General features: G+C 56.3%; 1 protein-coding gene across 1 annotated transcript in view; it reads right to left on the reverse strand.

Annotated features, from left to right (window-relative positions):
* The window catches only part of LOC147011536 (sorting nexin-16-like), a 33986-nt gene extending 22251 nt beyond the window's left edge, over positions 1-11735 (reverse strand). Inside the window, exon 1 of the mRNA XM_085855953.1 lies at positions 11618-11735. The gene's annotated coding sequence lies outside the window, so the exon portion shown is untranslated. The remainder of the gene's footprint in view (positions 1-11617) is intronic.
* Positions 11736-11975: the final 240 nt, after the last annotated feature.

The raw sequence follows: 11975 nt of genomic DNA on the forward strand, positions 1-11975 counted from the left end.
CTGGGCCATGTTGGATGCACTCAGCTGAGCCGTTTCGGCAAGGGTTGGGGAAGGGTCTTGGTGGAGAGGGGGGGGGGGAGGTGTCATACACCGCGGCCGCTGCCGCACCCACCTCGGGCCCTGGGTTCAGTTGGGCGAGTCCGTGTTCCTGCACAATCAACATTTCCTGCTCGGGGATTCCATCCTGGACCATGGACTCTACATTATTACACATATACATTTCTAATACCCCCGGCTCCCGCTCGCCTTGAGACGCCATCTTGCTTCTCGTGAAGGGTTAATTTGCTCGCTCGTAATTTGGAGGGAATCGGGGTCGCTTCTCTCACCCCTGGACCGATTCCCGTAAATTTAGCCGGAGACAGGAGAGCCCGTTTTCCTGTTCTCCGATACCAGTGCCGCGAGGAGGGCGATGAATTTGTATCGCACGACCTGACACCAGTGTTGCGGTTTTCGCGCCCGCCGGCGTGCGAACGGCCACGTAACTCGAATCGCGGCACGTCGCCCACCGGACGGACAATCCAGTCGTGACCCTCTCGGACTAACGCCGGGAACCAGTCACGGGTGGACCTTTCGGTCTCACCGCGATCGAGCCAATCAGCCCCCGCGTGGGATAGGGTTGCTCGCCAAATTCGACCTACCTAAGTACCCACGCGGAGGGTAGACCGGGCGATCGCACCTCGCCGCAGGTCGACTTCAGACACGGGCCACTTAAGCGACCCGTTCCGTACTATCAGAATAACCGAGCGGTGTTATCGTCGACCTCGACGGTTCGATTAATTATCGGGCGTATTCAGCCCACTACCAACCCTTTACGTGAAGCAAGATGAGGGTTCAATGGGGGAAAAGACGAAGCGAAGCGGGAGAACAGTTCAACAATAAAGCACATTTATTCGCGACGAACGGAAAGCACACAAATACAATTCCACCAAATGCACACAAAAAAAGAAAACACAATTCCATTTACACAAAAAGCAAACATAAAAGTGAAAACACAGTGCAGAGCTAATACCGACTACCGAGCACACGGCAACACTTATACAATTCTACTTCACAGACGGCGCCGACAACACATACCCAAAACCAAGGAAAAGAAATACCTCAAGAATGAGGCGGCCTGAGGCCGAGACCGGGTCGGGCCTACCCGTCTGGTGATGAGACGCGGAGCGGCGATGGCCCCGCAACCCGCGGGCCTCGTGGACAGTGCCTGGCAGGGGGTGGGAACGGGGCCCCCTTGGTCGCACTATCTCAGCGCGGGGGGAAACAGGAGGGGGTTGCTGATGCTCGGGGTATAGAGGATCTTTATTATCCCTGGTGTGCGTCTCCACCTCGGCCAGGTCGCGCTGCCGGCCTCCCTCGGGCGTGCAGCTCCTGGCACCGACGCGAGCACCCCCTCGTCCGACTCTCTTCAGCTTCTCCAGCCACTGCAGGCTTCGGGCTCCAGTCTTCCACACTCGTCCCCTCCGTTCCGACTCCTTCTCGTTCTCGACTCCTTCTCGTTCTCGTTTGCGACTCTCTTCTGACTGACGAACACCGTCCTTTTATCCCCCCGTAACTTCGCCTTTGACCCCCTCCCTTTGACCCTTCACCTCGCTCCCCATTGGCCCGAGAAAAAGTGGGCGTGAAGGCTTTTTGATCCACAAATTTGCATATATCGATCGTTCTGGGGGCGGGGCCAATTCGCCCCTCGCTCACCGATTGGACGGCAAAAAAGTGGGCGTGTGTCGTTTTTGATCCGTTTTTGAAGCACAAAATCCGTGATTTTGTACACGCTGTTCGACGCGCGTTCTGCATGAGTCCAACACCGGTACCCACAGCGGGGCAAGAACGGTGGCGATGCTACGGTTGCGAGGTGTGACGGGAAGGTCGTGGCGGTTGTGGTGAAGCGGTGGTTGTGGTCGGTGGTTGATGTTGTGGTTGTGATCATGGCGGTTGGTCCAAAATAAAGATAGTGAAAGAAAAACGGCTATCCTGAAGAGCCGCAGCACGCACAAATGACATGCACTCCCACCAGACAACGGGCCCGGGCCCAACCACACATGCACCCACCGAGACACCTCACCTAAGGGACCTGAATGGTGGTTTGCGAATCTGGTAACCACAACAATATATATATATATATATATATATATATATATATATATATATATATATATATATATATATATATATATATATATATATATATATATATATATATATATATATATATATATATATATATTGTTGTGGTTACCAGATTCGCAAACCGCCATTCAGGTCCCTTGGGTGGGGTGTCTCGGTGGGTGCATGTGTGGTTGGGCCCAGGCCCGTTGTCTGGTGGGAATGCATGTCATTTGTGCGTGCTGCGACTCTTCAGGATGGCCGTTTTTCTTTCGCTGTCTTTGTTTTGGACCACCCGCCATCACAACCACAACGGCGGCCACCGGCCGCGGCGCCGCTTCGCCACGGCCGCCACGACCTTTACCGTCGCGGCTCGCCGCCGTCGCGTCGCCGTCGTCTCGCGCCGCTCGTGGGCGCCGATGCTGGGCTCGTGTAGGGCGCGCGTTGAGCGGCGTGTGCAGGGTCGCGGATTTTCTGCTTCGGGGGCGGATCCGGGGCGGCGCACGCCCACTTTTTGCCGTCCGGTCGGTGGGCGGGGGGCGGGTTGGCCCCGCCCCCAGGGCGATCGGTGTGTGCGGATTTGTGGATCGGGGGGCCTTCGCGCCCGCTTTTTCTCGGGCCGGTGGGGGCGGGGTGGGGGTCGGGGGAGGGGGCCAAGGGCGAGGTTACGGGGGGATGGAGGGACGGTGTTCGTCAGTCAGAGGAGGGTCGCGAACGGGAGCGGGTCGGAGAGAGTCGGCAGAACGAGGGTCGGAGAGTCTCAAACAAGAACGGGTCGGAAAGAGAAAAAGCGGAGAGTCGCAAACAAGAACGGGTCGGAGAGTCAAGAAGAGGAGAGTCGGAAGCAGAGGGTCAAGACTTCGCGGGCGGTGGAGCTGCTCGTCGTGTGCGGTGGAGTCGGAACGGAGGGGACGGAGCTGTGGAAAGGCGGCGACACCAGACGAGGGGGTGCTCGCGTCGTGCAGGAAGCTGCACCCGAGGGAGGCCGACAGCGCGACCTGGCCGAGGTGGAGACGCTCGTCGCATATAATAAAGATCCTCTATACCCCGAGCATCAGCAACCCCCTCCTGTTTCCCCCCGCGCTGAGATAGTGCGACCAAGGGGGCCCCGTTCCCACCCCCTGCCAGGCACTGTCCACGAGGCCCGCGGGTTGCGGGGCCATCGCCGCTCCGCGTCTCATCACCAGACGGGTAGGCCCGACCCGGTCTCGGCCCCAGGCCTACCTCATTCTTGAGGGTATTTCTTTTCCTTGGTTTTGGGTATGTGTTGTCGGCGCCGTCTGTGAAGTAGAATTGTATAAGTGTTGCCGTGTGCTCGGTAGTCGGTATTAGCTCTGCACTGTGTTTTCACTTTTATGTTTGCTTTTTGTGTAAATGGAATTGTGTTTTCTTTTTTGTGTGCATTTGGTGGAATTGTATTTGTGTGCTTTCCGTTCGTCGCGAATAAATGTGCTTTATTGTTGAACTGTTTCCCGCTTCGCTTCGTCTTTTTCCCCATTGAATCCCCATCTTGCTTCACGTAAAGGGTTGGTAGTGGGCTGAGTACGCCCGATAATTAATCGAACCGTCGAGGTCGACGATAACACCGCTCGGTTATTCTGATAGTACGGAACGGGTCGCTTAAGTGGCCCGTGTCCGAAGTCGACCTGCGGCGAGGTGCGATCGCCCGGTCTACCCTCCGCGTGGGTACTTAGGTAGTTCGAATTTGGCGAGCAACCCTATCCCACGCGGGGGCTGATTGGCTCGATCGCGGTGAGACCGAAAGGTCCACCCGTGACTGGTTCCCGGCGTTAGTCCGAGAGGGTCACGACTGGATTGTCCGTCCGGTGGGCGACGTGCCGCGATTCGAGTTGCGTGGCCGTCCGCGCGCCGGCGGGCGCGAAAACCGCGGCACTGGTGTCGGGAGTGGGATGCGGGTTCGTCGCCCTCCTCGCGGCGCTGGTGTCGGGGGGCGGGGGGGCGGGCTCTCCTGTCTCCGGCTGGATTCACGGGAGTCGGTCCGGGGGTGGGAGAGGCGACCCCCGATTCCCTCCAAGTTGCGAGCGGGCGGGTTGGCCCTTCGCGGGGGGCGGGGTGGCGTCTCGGGGCGGGCGGGAGCCGGGGGTATTAGAAATGGATGTAGAATGTGTGGAATCCATGGCTCGGGATGGAATCCCCGAGCAGGAAATGTTGATTGCGCAGGAACACGGACTCGCCCAACTGAACCCAGGGCCCGAGGTGGGTGCGGCAGCGGCCGCGGTGTATGACACCTCCCCCCCCCCTCTCCACCAAGACCCTTCCCCAACCCTTGCCGAAACGGCTCAGCTGAGTGCATCCAGCATGGCCCAGCTATGCGCCATGCTGGCGGCAATGAACGAAAAGATGAATGCGAAAATGATCGAAAAGATGGATGCGAATACACAACAAATGAACAAAAAGATGGATACAAATACAAATGAAATGAACAAGCAAATGAATGAAGTGAAAACGACGATGGATGCGAATACACAGCAAATAAACGGAATGGAAGCAAACATGAAAGAAGAAATGAAAAAGCTGCGGGGTGAGACGCAGAACATGGGCCGAAGCCTGCAGGCGGGCATGAAGGCCGTGACCAGGGAGATAAAAATGGCGACTCCACGTGTGGGAGCAAACGAGCTGGGTGGGGGTGCAACGGCTGACAGGCCCGCGGTGGAGGCGGGTGAAAAAATAATTCGTGGAACGTGTTGGGCGAGGGTCGTGACGATGACCGAAAGGGAAAAATTAAATGGGGAGACCAAAACGTGTGAGACGAGACACGAAATGACGACAACAGAAATAATAGTTGAGACAAGGGAGGTAAAGGGTGAAGAGGTGATTGAGTTGGCAGAGACACGGGAGATGGGAACGATAGAGGGAAGACTACACGATGAAGACGGGGTAAGTGACGCGCACACACACACAGAGGTAGTGGAGGACAATAGGGGTGAGCTCGCGGAGCGTGTAGAGACCCAGTGCGAGCAGCTGGATGGCCTCCTCCAGGAACGAGGGGAGGGAGTCTGCCCCCTTGAGGCGGATCACGACCAGGTGAGTTCGGTCGTGCTTTGCGAGGTTGAGAGGACGGGTGCTGTGGACGGGTGCACGGAGAGCTTGGGGGGTATAGAGGCCCCGGAGACCCTTGTGGGGACACGAATCCCCAGTGTGGTTGTCCCTGTGTGTGTGGTGCAAGGCGTGAGTGCGTCCCCGTGTGTGGAAGCGACCCCGTGTGTGAGTGGTGTGGTGGCGATGGTGCTGGAGTGCGTGCTTCCCAGCACGCCGTGTTTGGATGAGGCACCGTGTGTGGATGAGGAACCGTGTGTGGAAGAGGCCGTGTGTGTGAGTGAAACGGCCAGTATGAGTGAGGAACCGCGGGTGAGTGCCCCCGCGTGTGTGGATGAGGCACCGCGGTTAAGTGCCCCCGCGTGTATGAGTGGGGCACGGTGTGTGGATGAGGCACCGCGGTTGAGTGCCCCCGCGTGTATGAGTGAGGGACGTTGTGTGGAAGAGACCGCGTGTGTGAGTGTCGCCGTGTGTATGAGTGAGGTACCGCGGGTGAGTGCCCCCGCGTGTATGAGTGAGGCACGGTGTGTGGATGAGGCACAGCGGTTGAGTGCCCTCGCGTTTGTGGGTGAGGCACCGCGGGTGAGTGCCCCCGCGCGAGTGAATAGAGCACCACGTGTGAGTAGTATGGTTTGTGTGAGTAGTGAGGCACGCGTGAGTGAACGGCCGTGTGCAAGGTCGTTGTGTGCAAGGGAGACCGTGTGTGTGAGAGAGCGGTATGTGAGGGAGATGTCGGTTGGCATGCGGGAGCACGCAGCCGCGTCTCCCCGTGTGAATGTGATGGAGTGGACTGTGTGCGTCGTAACACGCAGGTATGCGTGTGTGGAATGGCGACGACGAAGGCGACAGAAGAAAGAAAGCCGAGTAGCGGCTGTAGCTGTTTCGAGGACCGTGCCGGGTTCACCCAGCAGTGAGCACGCGGTTCGTGCTGTGCAACGCACGAGACCACCACGTGCTCGCTTGCGAGAGTGAAGTCCCGGTCCGGAAACGCACGCGGTGGATTTGCCGATCCCGCGGACGGACAAAGTTAGGCAGGTAAATGGATTTGGACCAGACGGGTTCTCCACGCGATCGTGTGAGTTAAGCTCCAACGGGCAAAGCACATGTGTTCGCGTGGGGAACCCCTCGAGACTTGGGGCTTGTTTTTTTTCTGCGCACGGTGACGTCATGGCTGCACGTGGGGTTGGAATCCGGCAGGAGGGGTATCTCTGCCGGATGGCACCGTCCAAGGAGGGACGAGGAACACGTGCAGCTGCATGACGTCACGGCCAGGTGCAAAGTGCGCGAGCTCTGAGTTGCCGCGCAGGTGCTGCGCATGAAAAAAAAAAAAAAGCAAGCCTCACTTTCGGGTGTACAGGATTCCTGGGCAAGGGGTGAAAGACCCCCTTACCTGGGCACAGGATGAAAACTAGTTAGGGGGAAGGGTTAGCTTAGCTAGACCGACTTCATGGGGCAGGGGTAAGTCCTCATGGAGTCCGTGGAATGGATTAGTTAGAGGGATTGCAGCGAGATTTAGGTTGGGTAAATAATTTTTGGGACATTTGGAGACAGTGACAGACTTGTGGATGTGTAGAGGGGACGTAGTTTAGCTACGTAGGTTAAAAGGAACGTGCTGTAGTTTAAGGGACGACGTGGGAGCACGAGTTAGTTAGGGGAGGTAGTTAGAAGGATGGCAGAGTTCAGTGGTGTGTGTGTTGAAGAGTTGAGAGGTGAGTACATGATGAGTGAGTGAGGCCAGCGGGTCTGTGTGTGTGTGGAGTGAATGGGGAATGCATGGTGCGATGAGTGATTGGGGGGAGGAGTGACTCCCGCCCAAGGGACCCCGGGGTCAGTATAAAGTGAGTTAGCTGGGTTAGTCAAATTGAAAATGGAGGTCGTTTTGCTGTTGGTGGGAAAGTAGGCTCGAGACCCATTTGGAGGGGTGCAGGAGCCCTGTTGACGGGCTTGGGAGCGTGGCTGCGAAAGGTGAGTATCGCTGAGTGGGTACCCCGGGCACCAGGCTAGTCGGCCGCGGTAGGCCAAGGGCCCATGGGGGGCCGGGATAGAGTAGTGGGCACGGGTGCGCCTGCTTGGTGCGGGGGCCCGGGGCGCCATTAGCCGCGTGGGCAGTGTTGTGGGCACGGGTGACCCTCGGAAAGGGGCCCGGGAGGCCGGCCTGCCACGTGTGCGTTTCAGGGGAGGTGCCATGGGGGGCACTCCCCGGTGTTAGGGAGCTGGTAGGCTCGGAGGCAGTGTAGTGCCCGGGTGTGCCATAGCGGGAGAATCGGCAGAGGGTCGTGCCTGCCAAAGGGAGCCACGTGTCCCAGCCAGGAGACCGTGTGAGGGCACGGAGCGAAAATTGGGGGGCGAGGCCCGAAATTGTGAGGACACCAACACAGGCGACGGGAATCTGGGTTGTTAGAACCAATAGTTTAAGCGAGAGGCGCTTGTTGAAAGCCCCGGGGTAGTTTAACAGTTAAATGGTTAGGGTAGATTAGGAGATGTACCCCTCCGCACCATCCATCCCCTCGCTGTCGTTGTGGGCCGCTGGACCCACTTGGTGTTAAGATCGCCGAACTCTGAGAAGGCCATTCTGAGGCTTCGTTGGGCCTCGACACAGGACGTTAGCTCTCCCTTATTCCCCTCCGGGAAGGGAACGTAGGGGTTGGGAGTAGGCTAGGTGACAGAATAGGTTAGCCGAACAAAGACGATAAAGGGGGTTAGGGGACGATTTATAGTGGGGAAGTAAAAATAAAAACAACAAAAAAATAAGTGGGGGCTAAATTGGTTTTTGACAAATTAAGGGAGTGGGTATGTACAGTGACAGGCAAAGGCGATAGGTTGGGAGGGAGACAGGTAGGTAGGTCCGAGCCCGCCTTCCAAGTGGCCAGCACCACCGCACTCCCTCCACCAACCTCCATTGAACGGCAAAGGCTGGCCAACTTCATCGGCTGGCCGTGTTTTGCTTCAAGGCGGAGGCCGGCCAAGTTCATCGGCAGCTGTGTGCTGCAAGGCCTGTGCCGGCCAGTTCATCTGCTGGTCGGGTTTTGCTTCAAGGCCTGTGCCGGCCACTTCGTCTGCAGCTGCTGTACTTCAAGGCCTGTGCCGGCCAGTTCATCTGCCGGCTGTGTTTGCCTGCAGCGGCCTTCTTCTGCGGGCTGTGTTTGCCTGCTTGCCTTTGCCATGCCATGCCCACTGCCCACGTTCACCAGCCCCGTTCAATTTTGCTTCACCCCCCCCCCCCTGTTCATTTCCATGTGCGCCAGGATCCGCAAAGCAACAGTTTGCAAGCTGCGAGAACTGCCCTGTTGGCAGCTACAACACGGGCCTGCAGTGGCGGCCCGTGCACCGTGTTTGCGTCCATCCATTCATCCATCCATTCGTTGTGTTCATTGCGTGTGCCACTTGAGCTGGCACGGAGACTGCGTTTGTGCAGCCCATGCGCCGTTGTGGTTCACTGCATTCGGTCCATCCATTCATCCATCCATTCGTTGTGCTCATTGCGTGTGCCACTTGAGCTGGCACGGAGACTGCGTTGTGCAGCCCAAGCACCGTTGTGGTTCACTGAGTTCAGTTCAAAAGGGAAGGCCTTGGACTGCGTGTGAGCAGCCAGCCACGTTCCCTGTCACCTGCATTGTTTTGAGCCAGAGACTGCATGTGGGCAGCCTGGCTCCCTGCTAACTGCTTTCTTTTGCAGAGTTCAATGATCCTGGGCCATGGTTTAGTGTAAGATTTGTAAGTTAAGGTAAGATGTACTGTACATATGAGTGCGCCCCCGGCATGTTTGTCTTAGCGCCGGCAATTTTATTTAAGTCGTCCGTGTGAGTGAGTTTGTTTAGATAGTTATGCAGCCCTCAGGTTATTTATTTTGGGGACACGAATACCATGAATGTCGCACTCAGGGATCCGTAGGTAAAGTGTACTAGGGGAAAACTACACATGATGGCACACGAAAATTTGACGACTCGGGACGAGTCTGTAAAAAGGGAAGGGGGTAGTGTTGTGGTTACCAGATTCGCAAACCACCATTCAGGTCCCTTAGGTGAGGTGTCTCGGTGGGTGCATGTGTGGTTGGGCCCGGGCCCGTTGTCTGGTGGGAGTGCATGTCATTTGTGCGTGCTGCGGCTCTTCAGGATAGCCGTTTTTCTTTTACTATCTTTATTTTGGACCGACCGCCATGATCACGGCCGCAGCAGCGGCCGCCGGCCGCGGCGCCGCTTCGCCACGGCCGCCGCGGCCTTTGTCGTCGCGGCTCGCCGCCGTCGCGTCGCCGTCGTCTCGCGCCGCTCGTGGGCGCCGGTGCTGGACTCGTGTAGGGCGCGCGTTGAGCGGCGTGTACAGGGTCGCGGATTTTGTGCTTCGGAGGCGGATCGGAGGCGACGCGCGCCCACTTTTTGCCGTCCGGTCGGTGGGCGGGGGGCGGTTTGGCCCCGCCTCCAGAACGATCGATGTATGCAAATTTGTGGATCGGGGGGCCTTCACGCCCACTTTTTCTCGGGCCGGTGGGGGGCGGGGTGGGGGGTCGGGGGGAGGGGGTCAAGGGCGAGGTTACGGGGGGATGGAGGGACGGTGTTCGTCAGTCAGAGGAGGGTCGCGAACGGGAGCGGGTCGGAGAGAGTCGGCAGAACGAGGGTCGGAGAGTCGCAAACAAGAACGGGTCGGAAAGAGAAAAAGCGGAGAGTCGCAAACAAGAACGGGTCGGAGAGTCAAGAAGAGGAGAGTCGGAAGCAGAGGGTCAAGACTTCGCGGGCGGTGGAGCTGCTCGTCGTGTGCGGTGGAGTCGGAACGGAGGGGACGGAGCTGTGGAAAGGCGGCGACACCAGACGAGGGGGTGCTCGCGTCGTGCAGGAAGCTGCACCCGAGGGAGGCCGACAGCGCGACCTGGCCGAGGTGGAGACGCTCGTCGCATATAATAAAGATCCTCTATACCCCGAGCATCAGCAACTCCCTCCTGTTTCCCCCCGCGCTGAGATAGTGCGACCAAGGGGGCCCCGTTCCCACCCCCTGCCAGGCACTGTCCACGAGGCCCGCGGGTTGCGGGGCCATCGCCGCTCCGCGTCTCATCACCAGACGGGTAGGCCCGACCCGGTCTCGGCCCCAGGCCTACCTCATTCTTGAGGGTATTTCTTTTCCTTGGTTTTGGGTATGTGTTGTCGGCGCCGTCTGTGAAGTAGAATTGTATAAGTGTTGCCGTGTGCTCGGTAGTCGGTATTAGCTCTGCACTGTGTTTTCACTTTTATGTTTGCTTTTTGTGTAAATGGAATTGTGTTTTCTTTTTTGTGTGCATTTGGTGGAATTGTATTTGTGTGCTTTCCGTTCGTCGCGAATAAATGTGCTTTATTGTTGAACTGTTTCCCGCTTCGCTTCGTCTTTTTCCCCATTGAATCCCCATCTTGCTTCACGTAAAGGGTTGGTAGTGGGCTGAGTACGCCCGATAATTAATCGAACCGTCGAGGTCGACGATAACACCGCTCGGTTATTCTGATAGTACGGAACGGGTCGCTTAAGTGGCCAGTGTCCGAAGTCGACCTGCGGCGAGGTGCGATCGCCCGGTCTACCCTCCGCGTGGGTACTTAGGTAGTTCGAATTTGGCGAGCAACCCTATCCCACGCGGGGGCTGATTGGCTCGATCGCGGTGAGACCGAAAGGTCCACCCGTGACTGGTTCCCGGCATTAGTCCGAGAGGGTCACGACTGGATTGTCCGTCCGGTGGGCGACGTGCCGCGATTCGAGTTACGTGGCCGTTCGCACGCCGGCGGGCGCGAAAACCGCAACAATATATATATATATATATACATATATATATATATATATATATATATGTATATGTATATATATATATATATATATATATATATGTATATATATATGTATATGTGTATATATATATATATATATATATATATATATATATATATATATATATATATATATATATATATATATATATATATCCTGGTGTTGGCGCAGTGGTTAGGGCAGCGGCTTGGGATCCAAAAGGTCCTGAGTTCAAGCCCCGTTGGGCCACTGAATTACTACACCAGGGGGTTGACTCAGCCTGTCATCCTTCCGAGGTCGGCGAAGTGAGTACCAGTGTACTGGGCTGGTGTATACCCCGGTTTAAATTGGTGTACCATATCCCTGTGTCGTAAGAGGCGACCAGGGTTGCGTCAGGAAGGGCATCCGGCGTAAAACATGTGCCAAATCACTATGCGGATCATACGGATGATCCGCTGTAGCGACCCCTAACGGGAGCAGCCGAAAGAAGAAGAAGATATATATATATATATATATATATATATATATATATATATATATATATATATATATATATATATATATATATATATATATATATATATCTTCTTCCTCTTTCGGCTTGCTCCCGTTAGGGGTCGCCACAGCGGACCAACCGTCTCCATTTCGCTCTATCCTCCACATCTTCCATTGACACCCCAACCACCCGCATGTCCGCCCTCACCGCATCCATGAACCTCTTCTTTGGCCTTCCTCTTCTCCTCCTGCCTGGCAGCTCCATCTTCAACATCCTTCTCCCGATATACTCCGCTTCCCTCCTGTGCACATGTCCAAACCATCTCAATCTCGCCTCTCTCACTTTGTCTCCAAACCGTCCTACCTCCGCTGTCCCTCTAATATACTCATTCCTTATCCTGTCCATCCTCGTCACTCCCAACGAGAATCGCAGCATCTTTAACTCTGCCACCTCCAGCTCTGCTTCCTGTCTTTTTGTTAGCGCCACCGCCTCCAAACCATACAACATAGCTGGTCTCACTACCGTCTTGTATACTTTCCCCTTCACTCTTGCAGCTACCCTTCTG

This window comes from Eptatretus burgeri, chromosome 15, assembly GCF_056783735.1.
Source record: "Eptatretus burgeri isolate ZD-2024b chromosome 15, Ebu_testis_v1, whole genome shotgun sequence".
Classification (NCBI taxonomy): Eukaryota; Metazoa; Chordata; class Myxini; order Myxiniformes; family Myxinidae; genus Eptatretus; species Eptatretus burgeri.